Genomic DNA, 15,604 nt, shown 5'->3' with positions numbered 1-15,604 from the left:
ATCACTGCCAGATGTTCGCTTGGCTAAAATCAAGAAATCGAATGCCACAAAAACATTAAAAAAAAACTTGTCCACAGGGATCTCCATATGCCACAGAATCAATCGAGCCACCAATTTGACTGCCTCATTTACCTTCAAACATAACGATGGTTGGAGACAACAGAGTAGTCCAGTTGGATTGAAATTGTACCCTCCCTCCTTCCTATATTAGATATACAGTGTAATTTGTGATCAATCCCGAGATAAGGAAAAGCGGTAGAAGAAGATTTTGTGTCCTCTCAGCTGTGGCAGGGCTGGATTGAGCCTTAATCATCCAAACTATCAGCACAGACTGTGAATAAGCCCCTGATGGGCCCTTCATTTCGCTCGGTTGGAAATGCACAGAAAACCATCATCTTGCGTTAGTTTCCCAGTGCATGCATATATGCATGTGCGTATGCACACGTCCACACGCTGACATTTTTATTTGCCGTATGGTAAGTTTTTTGTTGACTAAATCTCTCTGTGCTCGTGTAAATTAGAATGCCTTGGGCTTTGAGTGCTATTCGTGACGCTGGGCAGATGGTGAGGTTGAACTCCTGAGTGATGAATCAACGGTTTGAAATATAGATCAGTGCAACACTCTGCAGGGGCCGTGGTAAAAAGAGCACCCCTAAAATAACCTGTAATTGGTGTTTGAACAAATATAAAACATAAATATAACTTTTATGATCTACACTGTAAAAAATATATATAAAAAAAAAAAAAAGGTAATTGTAATTTTCTGTTAGGACATCATCCTGTAAATTTACAGCCATTTTCATTAGACCTAAATCACAACCCAATGCAGTGCAATTCAGGTAAAAAAAAATCAATATGAAAAATTCCTCCTTCTTAATACTATTAATAATATTTTTCACATCTGAGCAGTATCAAACAGTCTGTGTAAAGACACTTTACATTTACATTTATTCATTTAGCAGATGCTTTTATCCAAAACGACTTACAAATGAGGACAACAGAAGCAATCAAAAACAACAAAAGAGTACTGTAACAAGGCTCGGTTAGCCGGTTAATCTAGTGTTAGAGGGACTTTTTAAAATAAAAATAAAACAAGTCAAACAATAGAAAAAGAATAGAGAATGCTAGTGCTAAAGGCTCATTTTTTAAAGAAAACAAGAAGTTACAATAGAAAGTTCAATTGGATAAATAAATGTTTTTAAATATTTTTTTTGTTTCATGTTAATGATTTATAATTTTTTTTCTACTTTATTTTATTTCAGTTTTTACTTTTATATTTTTTATTATTATTATTATTATTATTATGTTTGCAGGTTTGGTCCTCCATAATTAATACAGAATAGCCTTGTCAAGCTTATTGTTTTACTGTATAAAGTTTTATGCGTGTATGTTTTATACACTTTATAACTTTCTTCTATTAAACCTTGAGACGTTCAAAAACTTTCTAGTTGTGGTTTATACAGTACAATGAAAATGTCCCAGGCAAATTCAAGCCTGGAATTACACATTTTCAGATGAAACATAAGCAACGCACATGCAAAATAAACTCTTACATCACTCAGTATTCTAAACATACAGCCATAGTAAACCTCAGATATAATAACCCTTCTGTCCTCTTTCTCATTTACATAAGCTCCACCTTTTCCTCATCATCTCGCTTAACCTGTGGAGTTTTGACATAATCACAGCAGACCAGAGGTTTAGTGCTACAACACACCTGATGGCTACAGGTATGACTTTTTGCCTCCTCTACTGAATATATCACATGTTAACAAAGAGCTTTGCTCTGTCTATTAGTTTTACATCAGTGTGTGATGCTAAGCTGTGTAAGGATAAGGGGGGAAGGGATGTTTTTGGTGCTGTGACACCAAATCCTCTTGAGGTGCACAGATGATCACTAGTATGGACACCAAAACATAACCATGACTATAACAGGGGGCACTTGTGGTGTCACACCTTATACAGATGAAAACAACAGAATAGAATCAGTGTTAGTGGCATAAACACATAAGCAATACAGTTTTTTTGGGGGGGGGGGGTTACTAAATACTCAACAGTCTTCAGATATCGCTTCAATTTCATCATCTTTTTTTAGAATATGTGAAAAGTGTACCTTCTAAAGACTTTAAATTTAAGAACTGGGAATTGAATTGGGCACACGCTCAACAGAGATATAAATACATGTCAAGTTCATTTACAGTAGATACAATTAAAATTCTCCTTTAAATTTTGCTTTCTATTTGTTACTTCTGTTTACATTCAATTCAAATTAGGAACTGAGTTGAATTTCCAGTTCATTTTGAAAGTGCACAAACTTGACATACTAATAATACAGAAATTATTTTGAAGATGCCATGGTTTAAATTTACACACAAAATAATACTACTACTACTATTACTACTAAAATAATAATTTCTACTATTCTAAATCAGTAGTCTTATCTGGAATAGACAGGTCAAGACTTTTAAAGGGATAGTTCACCCCCACCACCACCCAAAAAAAAAATTTACTCACCCTCATGTCATTCCAAACCTGTTTGAGTTTCTTGCTTATGGTGAACATAAAAGAAGATATTTTGAAGAATGCTGGTAATCAAAAAGTTGATGGTCCCCATTGACTTCCATTTCTTTCCTTACTCTGGAAGTCAATGGGGACCAACTACTGTTTGGTTCTTCGAAATTCTTCAAAATATCAAGAAATGTGGTCAAGAAATTAACACAAAAGAATTTGTGTATTGTTTCTTGTGTATAAGATTTTTTTTTTTTTTTAAATGTTTGGGTGAACTGTGCCTTTAAGTCTCAATTCACATTTTATAATAAGCTTGCTCCTCTTGTGGGACAGCTAATCCAAAATAGAAATGTACTACTTGAAACAACCACACCACATTTTGATTTGCTATGATTTATCTCCAAAATTGCCCAGCAACTTTGTATCCAAGAAAAAATAATGTGCATTCTGTCTTCGTTCTGGAAGAATATGCTTTGTAACAGAAGCTTCAGAGATAGTAATCTAACAGAGCAATTTTGGTGGAATTGTGATTTAGATTATCTTTATGTTCCAATGAGATCCTGCGTGGCTGGCTTCTCATCTTTTTGTGATTTCCAGGTTTTGTAATCAACAACAAAGCCATCTGGGTAAGTGCAGAGACACCTGTGCTTTTTGGGTGAAAGCCACTGAAGTGGAAGCACTGCCAGAAGAGAATGCCCTTCTAGCAATGACAATGTAAAAACATACAGTTCGATGTCACAACATCTTATTCCACCCCCACACTATGCATCTTATATTGGTCTGAACCATTTGGAGGCTTAATACTTAACTTATCTTGCCCATGTTATCTAATTAGTGTCTTTTCACATTTTCATCATGTCAGAGGGATCCTGAACATAAAGACCTTATTATGATGAATGATCCACGGCTCAGCTAATACTAACCTTCTGTTTAACACCTTGCGGGTCACAGCACCCAAACAGAGATTAATCTGAAAGTTATTTCATCCCTGCTGTGATATCCAGTAACATGAAAATGAGTCTGATTAAGCTACTGTCAGTTTTTACTTCATGAGACGTGTCGAAATTCATGCCTGGAATATGAAATCATTAAATAAGTTGCCAAAGTCTGTTGGCCAAGGGTAGTCTGATGCATGTCCAGAGAGTAAAAGATCACAGATAATCAGGCACTGCCACAATATTCGATAACTAACTGAGAGTTGGTTGGTTATTAAAGTTCTTTTTAATTGGATTTCATCCAAGACCAGCAATTAGTCAGAGAACATTCAGCCTATGAAGCTTTAAACAGGACATGCACCATTAACTTTAAAGATGATCATGTGAGCATAATGTACGTTATTTGAACCTTTCAGTGCTGTTTAACGAAAAAGATCAGTTTCTCTAGTTAGTTAGCTATGCTTCTGCCTCTATATTAAAGAAATACCATTCAAAAGTTTGGTTTTGAGAAAGACTGCATTAAATTGAATGCTGTTTAAAATGCTGTTTTATGAACTTTCTATGTATCAAGTCATTATGGTTTTCATATAAATATTAAGCTGTTTCTAACAAAAATAATAAATGTTTCTTAAGTATCAAATCAGCATATTAAAATGATTTCTGAAGGATCATGTGAAGACTGAAGTAATTTCTGCTCTTTTACATAATAATATCATTGTTTATCATCTTTATTTTTACCTAAATGCAGCTTTGGTGAATAAAAATACTACTAAAAAATCATAAAATACTACAAAAAATGTAATAGTGTATATTTCTTGAAAGTGACTGCTTATGTGATATTATTATGTAGTGCTTCTCACTAAATTAATTTCATAAGTTGATGATTAAGTTGATTTTTATTGCCCAGACAGAAGACAGTTGGACAGACATATTGCAGTTTATTATGACCTTTGGGTTTCAGTAATATATCTGAGAATGCCAACATATATTTTATGACTTTCGATGCTGAAATCAGGTTGAGCTATGGCAGATGAAGGCATTGTAAAGTAAAGAGAGGTAAAACTTACATATACTCATAATTCACATTATCAAGGTTGCATGCTTTGACAAAACATATCCTTTTCAGTAATCTATTATAAATTAAATTTAAAGCATTAGTAAAAATCAATAATATGGGTGTTAATGTCATACTAAATGACTTCTCATCTTTTTGTCCAATGTACTGCCACTCCAGGATTTTATATACAGGTATTATCATATATGAATTACATTAACATATTATTTAACATGCATGTTGTGCAACCAGCATTCTTTTGGTTCTTCTGTTTGGAAGCTGAACATGTCTGGAGTAGTTTTTACTATCCCCCTTTTGTTTTGTGTTTTTGTTGTTGTTGTTTTTTGAAAACTTCATTTAGCATCCCTGTAATATTACTCACCATCTATTTCATAATGAATAGTGTGTAAGTGCCTGTCCAGAAGCCAACAATTACAGCTGACTGAATCTGAAGCTGGCAATTTTTATGCACATTTGACAGTTTAACCTTTCTTTTAGGAAATACTTCCTACTTACATGCATACAGAGGGAGAACATCAATGAAACTAATTTTTTATTGGCCCTCGAGCTTATTTAATTTTCCTTCCTTTTGATTTGTTTTTCAAAACCCTTTGGTTTTTTGCTCTAAGCAGTGAAGATCAAACATCAGAGGAAGCTTAAATGACCTCCACTAATCAATGAACAGTGGCTGAGAGATGAGATTCAGGCTATTACTGAACTGCTTTTGGTTCTCAGGGTAAAGTATTGTTTATGCATCAATTTTAGTTGAAATAGGGTGTCAGTAGTTCAAGATTACAGGTTTGCAATGTTTGAATGTTTTTTCAAACTATTTTTGATGTCCTATATGATGACCTTGGACGATGCTAATTTGAAACACAATTAGGCAAGATAACATATTATACTTACAAACAGCATATCAAATTCTTTAGAGGTCAAAGGTTTACCCAAAAACCCTCCATATCATCTTCAAAATCCTACTATTATATACTAGGCACTTTGTGAGCTACTGAGTGAAAAGGAAGGAGAATGAAAAGAAAAGAATGAAATGGAATTATGTACCATATTGGAGTCTATCAAAAAAAGCCGGTGTCTGTACATTTCTTTTTTCTCGGTAAGTTATCGTGCAGTTTTTACACATTTATTTTATATCTGATCCTTAGAAATGATTTTCATTGGTGTTGGCTAATGCATTCAGTTATAAATTTTATGTTTGACTTGAATAAAAGCAGTTAATTTAGATGCTATCACACGATGCACATTTCTAGCTTATCTAACAAAACATGTTTTAAAGTGTTGAATGCACCAGAAGGCTCATAAATTTTATCGTAAGGAAAGTTTAAAATTATGTAAAGAAGCTGTGTTTCTCTGTTCATTTGCTTCTATTGATGAAATGCATTATAATATATATTCAACCTAGCATGGTAGGTTATAAAAGTGATTTTGGTGATAACGTGATAAAATAAATTTCGGCACATCTTGTTATTATGCTCTAGAGAATGATGTGCTGTGCACATTACTGTGCAGAGTAATTCATTTTTAAAAAACAGCTTATTTATGCTCAGGTCCAGAGGTCATTCGAGTGTTGGGCCAGTGAGGCTCGGCCAGAGAAGTTGTGCAACTCCTGCAGTATAACAAGATAAACTCTCTTACATGCTCTAATATAGAGGACTATCAGGAAATGCACCACCGATTTATCGGAAGTAAGATTTTTTATATAATATAATATAATATAAGTAATATTTGTTGTTGAAAATACAGTATAATTATTTTTTAAATATTTGTATTATAATAATACTAGAATTTCTCCTTTATTTTCCCAAATCTCTCCCTCTTAAATGAAATAGCAGGTTACCTCCCACTTCCTACTTGTTCCCTGTGTTGACGTTTGTATTTCTGTGTACAGTAGTGTGGATATGCAGCTTCACTGAAGATGATCCAGGCAGAACATGGAAGTGGGAATAAGGAGTCTTTTCAGCCGGCAGACACCATGAGAGGTAAGATCATGTTTGTTTTGCAAATGTAATGACCCTGCAACCCTTTCATCTGTGATTAAATTCAGAATATAGATTCTTATTGTATTTTAAATGATTGCTTCATGATAAAATATATCATATGAAATAGCAGTATTTTAGTATTTTACACACATAAAAACATACTAAAATTATCATGAATGAATGTCCGCCTCTATACTCTATAACAAATATAAAAAAAAAATAATATGGCAAAATAAATCATATATATGATGGTTATTGAAATAGGTTTCTGTGTTGTCCTACATGGCATTCTTAAGTTTCATGTAATGTGTGGGGGTGATAAACAGGTCATCATGTGTTTACCTGTCCTAACTGATAACTTCTATCCTGCATGACATGCTCTTCACACCTAAACATAAACACATGGGACATAAAACAGGACAGAGAAACATGTCAGCAGCTCTAGAAAACACCCCTATGTGGATAATGAAAGAGACCACCATCAACTCGAAATACGTTCAACTGACTGATTCAGCGCTGACTGTTAACATTTGCTTCTGGCGGTAATAAAGAACTAGTTCTCTGACCGTTTATGTGTGCTGGCCTTATACAGACGGCCAAGCGAAAACAAGTTTACAGGGTTTCCTAAATTCTTGTAGGGGTCTTGACATAGGTTAAGCATTCATTCCCACATAGATAAACACATAAGTTCAGCGTTGTATAATATCTGATTACAGCTTGTAGTAGTTAATCACTCTTCAGCTGTTTTGACACTTAGAGATAATAATTGATTAATTATATCACTTTCGTCTCATGTGTTACTGAGCTCAGAGAACATCGGTGCTGACTAGGCAGTGTGGATTTATGCATTCCATTAATATAAAAATAGTCTGATGTATGCTGTATCTTGTTTTTAGATTGCAGATGATGCTTTGAATTTCTCTCCTGAGCTTCCAATGGAACTACAAAGGAAGAGCCGAACAGTTCAGCCTGCAGGTTCCCTGGATGGAAGCTATGGCTGGTTCATAGTGCTTTCCACCTTCCTTGTCTTTGGGCTGACATTCGGTGTAATCAAGTCCTTCGGTGTGTTCTTCGTAGAAATCTACCACTACTTCGCAACCACAGTGACTGCAAGCTCATGGATCACATCTATCTCTGTGGCAACTGTTCATTTTGGGGGTATGTGGCAATTTAAAGCTTCAACCAGCAGGGGGCGCACTCCACTGACACACCTTTGCCTTTTAATGTCATACATGGATATACACTGACTGAAAATGAAAATGTGACTAAAAAAACTCATTGTCACACTTGATCATACAAGCTTGTTGTAATCTTTTAATATGTTCTCTTGTAAAATTCATTTTCTTATTAATGAATTTAACAAATATTATATTAATGTAATTTATTTAATAAAATATTAATATTATAATTCATTTAATATCATTAAAATATTGTTAAACGTATTATGTGCACTATAAGAATTGTTTGCACTAATGATATTTTGTGCAATGTTTGCACAAAATCTAAGCTGCAAAGATTTAATAAAATGAAGATGTCATTTGGTAAAAATGCTTGATTGTCATCGTTGCCTGATCTAATTCATTATTAAGACTCATACTGACACACAATCATTAATCTTTTAATATTTGTTAGAGACACATTCATGTTCTAGTATATTTATTTACTTATTTATTAATCAGTTTATATGTAGTATTATAGTATATTATTTAAGTATTATTTGTTAATATCACATATTTAATATATTTGCACTAATGTTATTTTTCACAATTCAATTTTAATACAAAATCAAAGCTGCAAACAATTTGGCTATAAATGAAGATTAGTAAAAATGCTTGTCACACTTGATTTTCATCATTTTCTGATCATATTCATGATTACGATGCACACAACCTCATTGTGAACTTTTAATATTTGTTAGACATTTATGTTCTCATCTTTTTTTCTTTCTTTTTTTTACATATATGAATAATTTCTATTACTAATATTTTTTGTTATTCAAATATTAGGCCGATTAGTTCATATTCATTGTTTTACCTAATGTTATATTACACAAAATCTAAGCTGCGAACCATGAAGATGCGATTTGCGAAAAACACTTGAAAACTCTTTGTCACACTTGATCTTCACTGTTGTCTGATCTGATTTGTGATTAAGATGCATGCCAACACACAAGCTCACTTTAATCTTGTAATATTTGTTAGAGACACGCTCATGTTCTCTGGCACCATCAGACTTTAAAACATTGTGTGGCTGAAATAAATCTAACAGAGCAGGGGACTAGAACTATGAGTTTGTGTTCTACCCTCCATTTCTCTGTCTCCCAGTATAATAGCGTTACTGGGCTGATGGAGCACTTGCCTCCTGGTGATACAGTATGTCATGACTGTATGCTTCGTGTTTGTCTGTGATTCAGCCCCCGTAGGCTCGTATTTCGTAGTGCGTATTTCGGCCATCGGCCAGTGGTCATGGTGGGGGTCTGCTGAGCAGCATAGGGATGGTGGCTGGGTCATATGCCCAGGATCTGCTACAGCTGTACATCACTGTGGGGTTCCTTACAGGTAAGAGCGCAGCCAGCAGTGGAGCATATTGCTGTACTCACTTGCTACTGGACACACACACACACACACATTCATGTTTCCAGTGTTTCAATGAGGATTCACAACTTGAAAAGGTCATTAGCCATTTATAGTAGCTGTATGTGATCTTATTCATGAACCTCTCAGATTCAGGAACACAGCAGAGAATATGATGAAAGGGTAGGGGCGAAAGAAAGAAAGAAAGAAAGAAAGAAAGAAAGAAAGAAAGAAAGAAAGAAAGAAAGAAAGAAAGAAAATGTTGAATTTATTTTGTTCATTGTGACTATTGGTGCATTTAGTTGAATTATTCATGTACTGTTGTTCAATTCATTAATTGCAATTCTAATTTAGCAAAATTTCTTTGCAATTTTTTATATATTTTTATATATATAAACACTAACAATAGCACTAAAACATGTACAGATTTTGTCAGCCCAATAAAGCAGAAAGAAAAAAAGAAAAATATATCACGCTTCACGCATCACAACTTTTTCAACATTTAAAATAATAAGAAATGTTTCTTGAAGGGTTAATTCACCCAAAAATGACAATTAGCCCATGTTTTTCACCCTCAAAGCATCCTCGGTGTATAAGACTTTCTTCTTTCTTCAAATCCAATTGGAGTTTTAATAAAAATGATCCTGGGTCTTCCTAGAATGGGAGTAGGCGGGTGTTTTTGGATTGCAAATGGCCAAAACTTGCATTTTGTTCAGAAATACCTTTGTTTTATTCTTTTGAGAGGTGATCTAAATATTTGCGGCTGGGAAACAGATGAAAAATTGACACGCCTGTGCAGCAGTTCTGTGGATGTTTTGCCTTCCAAGTCTTAGATCTGGTCACGTGACTGAAAGTTTTGAATAGGACGTATGCATCGCGCACATGCCGTTGATTACTGATGAACGCGGAAGCGCGGAGGAGAGACAGCAAAACAAAACGCCGGTCACGAATTAGAAGCACAACACGAGGATTTGTAAAGAAAAATGTAGGTGGATTTCGATATAAGCCAAAAGGAGACTGGTTTTCCTTTGTTAAAGTAAGGAAACTTTGCTTCCTTTGCTCCTGTAAACAAACTCGCGAGACTAGCATATCTCACAGGTGCGCTCGCAACACATACGTCCTACGTCATTCCACGTATGACAGATAGCGGAAGTGAGAAAAATTTATTTATAACATTTTAAATATGGATATTTTTCTTACAAAAATGCATCGATTCGTTACAAGAGGCCTTTATTCACCCCCCCCCCCCCCCACCCCCCGGAGCCATGTGAGACTAGTTTTATTATGGATGCGCACGCTTTATTTGTCCTCTTTTGGACTGTTGAACAAAAACACCCGCTTACTCCCATTCTAAAGGTTGGAAGAGCCAGGATAATTTTTAATATAACTCTGATTGGATTCAACTGAAACAAGAAAGACATATACACCTAGAATGCCTTGAGGGTGAGTAAAACATGGGCTAATTTTCATTTTTGGGTGAACTAACCATTTAAGCACAGAATCAACATATTTGAATGATTTCTGAAGGATCACGTAACACTGAACACTGGAGTAATAATGCTGAAAATTTAGCTTTGCATCACAGGAATAAATTACATTTCAAAATATATTCAAATAGATAACAGTTATTTTAGATTGTAATATGTCACAATGTTATTTTTCTATATTTTTAATCAAATAAATGCAGCCTTGGTGAGCATTAAAGACGTCTTTTAAAAAACAGTAAAATCATACCGACCTCAAACTTTTGAATCGGACATTCAGTGTTAATATATGGTCATAAAACACATAATCTTGTAATACTGTTGTCCATTTAACCAGTGGCATTTCAGCAATGTTTTACCCTTGAAAAATTAATGACTTGTCAGAGGAATAAATGCTTGCTCAGGTATATCCACCTGCTTTGCTCTCTGAATGTCTTTTTTGTTACGTCCTCTGCAGGATTTGGCTATGCCCTGACCTGGACCCCTACTATGACCATGCTGGGCTGGTACTTTGACAAGCGACGGCCAGTGGCCAATGCACTGGCCAGCACAGGAGAGTGCATCCTCACCTTCATCCTCACCCCATCCTTCCAGTTCATGGTTGATCAGTATTCTTGGAGGGGAACGATGCTCATCCTGGGAGCTCTGCAGCTCAACTTGTGTTTGTGCGGAGCTCTTCTGAGACCCCTCAGCAGACATGTTCCTCCTAAAGAGCTCGTAGAGGAGAAAGAGCACAAGCTGGAGCTGTTATCTCAACCTCACATAGACTCTAGAAGTTCAAATAATAGGTCAGACTCAAAAAAATCTGATCCACTGAAGGTCAAAATCATTTGTTACGTGGACTACACTCTTATCGCTAATGCTCGCTTCATGGTCTACTCAATGTTTGGTGTCTTCGCTGCTCTTGGCTTCTTTGCTCCATCTCTCTTTTTGGTTCCGTACGCCCGGAGTCAAGGAGTGGAGGAGTACCAGGCAGCCGCTCTCATGTCAATTTCTGCGGTGCTGGACTTGTTAGGCCGGATGTTATTTGGGTGGGTGGCTAATCTGCGGCTGGTCAAGACAGTCCATCAACTAATCATCACAGTGATTCTGTTGGGTATTGTTCTGCTGCTCTGCCCACTTGCAACCACATTCACCCGGCTAGCGCTGTTCAGTGCGGGTTATGGACTGGTGTTTGGAGCGACTGTGGCCATTCACATCACAGTACTCGCGGAAGTGGTGGGGGTGCAGAGGTTGGGAAGTGCTCTGGGCTTCTTCATGCTCATCCGCAGCAGCGGTGGCCTCCTTGGACCGCCTTTGGCAGGTGAGTTGTTTAAAATAAATTTGGTCACTAGTGACTATCCTAAGCAATGACATCAAAATTATTATATTATATTTGTGATTGATTGATTTATTTGTTGAGTGTGTAATCACTCAATAATCAGTAATCACTCATAAATCACTAACAATATAATATAATATAATATAATATATAATAAATATTTCAGTTACTTATACATCCTCTGATGCACGACTTGGCCACATCATACAGTATATATATTATAATTTATAAAATATATAAATATATATACATTTATTCAGCTAAATGAATAAATGTAAATCTTCCCCTGGTGTTTGTTTGTTTCATTCTGATATTGTTAATAAAAAAAAATAAAAAAAACTGTGTTATACATAAAGCATTGCCTATCAGAGAAATGCACTGGGCTATTGTGTTAATTTCATGGATTATTGGTCACTGCATAAATTACTTTTCCTGTTTCAATAGCAGGCCACGCTTTGACTGCCCTCACCAAATTTAAACCATTTATTTGGTTTCATTGGCTGCAATTTTTCTGTGTCCGCTGCTCAGTACCTAACACATCACAAACGGTTGTGCGATAATACATCAGCGGAGCTCTGCAAAAGTGGCCAATAAATCAACAAACAAACAAACAACCAAGAACAACAATGTATATAATAGCTGTAATTGATTGCTAGACAATAAGCTCTGATAGGGAAACTTCAAATAGATAGTTCTGTAATGTTGAAATAATGACATTTTGCTCTTACCTAACAACTTTTCTCTCGAAAACATCTGCCAAAACATGGCACAAGTTGGAGGAGTTTTCATCCCAAGCAGCCAAAAACCTCTCCCGCACCAGAGGCTGTTCAACACTAAACCTCATTTGTCCATTTAAAGGCATTGACTGCAAAAACTATATCTATATCTGTATTCTGAAAGACTAATGTACTTAATATGAATCTCTTGGGGTTTTAGTCCATTAAATAGAGCACAGATTGATGTTTGGGAGGAGAGGAGAGGAGAGCCTTTATTTTAGGCACTACAGGTTAAGAGTGTAGTCTGCTGGGCTTCATAACCGGCGGTGTAATTACACCATAAATTAGCTCTGCAGCAGTTTTTCTCAGTGAATTTTAATCGGGTTGGAAAACTCCTTTACATGGCATTATAAAAGACATCTCAAATAATCACTGCGTCAGGGACTTCACAGGCGCTCTATTCCTCTGTGCTTTAATTGATTGATCATTTAAAATAAATGTGCAGGGAAATGTGCATTCAGAAAGCAGCTTGGCCCGAAAACGTGAGGTGGGAAGATGCACGAACAACTGCAGGCTAATTAGTGGTGCTTGGGCAAGTGTCACTGTTATGCACGCGCAACTGTCCAGAACATCCTATTGCAACTGCATACAAATGCCCTTGCAACCACCTACAACACCCTAGAATTGTTGCAGCAAGTGTTGCATGCAAGCAGCACACTCTCATTTTGCTCAAATATTGCAAGCTAATAACATTGTCATAATATTAAAAACTACTTACCATATTTTATAACTGTATAGAAAATCTGACCACATAAGAGATTTGTGGTTTTATTTTATAGATTGGTCAATTAATAGTTTACCTAAAAAGGAAATTTTACTGACACTTTACTCACCCTAAGACCATACGAGATGTAGATGAGTTTTGGAGAAATTCAGCATTATATCAGTTGCTCACCAATGGATCCTCTGTAGTGAATGGGTGCCGTCAGAATGAAAGTTCAAACATCTGATAAAAACATCACAATAATCCACAAGTAATCCACATGCCACCTGTCCATCCATTAATATCTTGTGCAGTGAAAATATGCATGTTTGTAAGAAACAAATCCATCATTAAGGCATTTTAACTTTAAACCATCAAATGACCAAAACTGAGTCCATAATGCTTCCTCCAGTGAAAAAGTCTTTCCCTGGTTGTCCTCTCACATCAAAATCTACTTGTGTAATACTGTCTTGGACTGTTTCTGCTTGTAAACGGTCATTGATCTGTCCATATTTCTCTCCTGATTCAGACACAATGACTTTATCACTGCAGAAGCAATGTTAGGAATAGAGCAACATTTTAAAGTTAAAAACATCTTAATGTTGGATGTTTATTACAAACACTCAGCTTTTCACTTCACAAGACATTAACTGATGGACTGGAGTTGGGTGGATTACTTGTGGATTAGTGTGATGTTTTTATCAGCTGTTTCAACTCTCGTTCTGACGGCACCCATTCACTGCAGAAGATCCATTGATGAGCAACTGATGAAATGCCGATTTTCTCCAAAACTCATCTACATCTTGGATGGCCTGAGGGTCAGTAAATATTCAGCAAATGTTTAACTATTGTTTTAAGAGAAAATACAATTTCAAACTAATTGACTGTTATTAATATTTTCTACTGTTTCTACTGTTTATTCATATTTTCTACTGTTTGACTATGGCACTGGTTTTCTGATGGCGGGTGTGGCTCTTCTCGTCGCCTCCCTCTTTCTGCTTGTGTTACAGCAGATGAACAAAAAAGGGCCAGAAAAGGGAAAAGACGTCAATTAGGAGAACGGGAAAGGACATGAGGATCTGAAACACAGAAATTTCAATTTCAGAAAAAGTTTGAAAGAGGAGGCTCTAACATAATATGTAATGTGTTAAACCACAAATACAGCCATGTAAACAGAGATTATAATTAGAGATGACTGTCATGAAAGGTGTAAACTGACAACATGGCCTTATGTGCTGACATGCACTGTCTGTCCATTCCTGAAGGAAACTATCACTCTTAATGACTCTGAGTGAACAGACATTTCCCACCTAAATGAAGCATTTGATGGATTCTGGGAAGTCTTCTTAGTGTAGTCCTACAGTGATGCCATTACAAGCAATATTTCATCAGATCTATTGCTCTGGAAAATGAACAGTGACTTAATGGACTAATGGAAGCTGACTCAGTTTAGCTACAGCCAAAGATGATCACATGCCGTCAAGAACCATATAGACTGCAATTTCTTGTATGACATTAAGAATGTATTTTAGTCTGTCTGTCCAAAATGACACAAATTTGGGTTTGAAACATTACTTTTTTTTTTTTTTTCAAAGTGCCATCCCCAGGTCTGGATGTCACCTAAATCCCACATTTTATAAAACATTCTAATTTATCGCCCTCTAAAGGTGAGAAAAGAGAAATGCAGGATGGATGGCTACAGTGAAACTCATCTAAATTCCCTTTTTCCTCATTATTTGTTTTATTCATACTATAAATAAGCTATGTTTTTTTATGTATAAACTCATATTAGATTAAAACGCTGTTTGAACGCTGTTTATTTTACATGGAGAAACTGCCACATCAGTCAGTGCAGCATAAAAGTTACTGAGTGTACATTTAAGAGAGCATAAATCAAGAAAAAAGGTATTAAAGTGCATTTTGTTTTGCAATAAAACATCTTACAACAGCTTTATCTTGGATCTGTGGGAGATAAACGTCTTTCTGAAGGCATAGACTAAAAACACAGGCACATGCTGCTGAAGAAAACCACACGATAGATAGTAGTGTCTAGATCTTTCCTGTTTACACTGTGTGATGAAACGGTAACCGTTCAAAGCCAAACCATCTTTATAAGATATCAAAGCATATTTCTCATCTCTCGTCTCTTCACAATAATCTGTTCCCAACATCTGCACTTTGATGTGTTTTATGCATGCTGGTCTGTGTGTATCACAGATAAATGGCTTTTCAAATGGCAAAAAAATGAAAATAACA

The 15,604-nt window shown here is 35.7% G+C and overlaps 1 pseudogene across 1 annotated transcript; it reads left to right on the top strand.

Moving 5' to 3' along the window:
• The first annotated feature begins 6,427 nt into the window (after window positions 1–6,427).
• On the top strand, window positions 6,428–14,403 carry LOC306888689 (monocarboxylate transporter 13-like; annotated as a pseudogene). Its single transcript has 5 exons — window positions 6,428–6,491; window positions 7,395–7,649; window positions 8,905–9,049; window positions 11,006–11,851; window positions 14,270–14,403. The product of its transcript is annotated as a monocarboxylate transporter 13-like (transcript).
• The last annotated feature ends 1,201 nt before the right edge of the window (window positions 14,404–15,604 follow it).

Source organism: Barbus barbus (genome assembly GCF_936440315.1).
Source record: "Barbus barbus genome assembly, chromosome: 22".
NCBI lineage: Eukaryota > Metazoa > Chordata > Actinopteri > Cypriniformes > Cyprinidae > Barbus > Barbus barbus.
The sequence above is the reverse complement of the archived record's forward strand: the minus strand, read 5'-3'. Positions and strand labels throughout refer to the sequence as shown.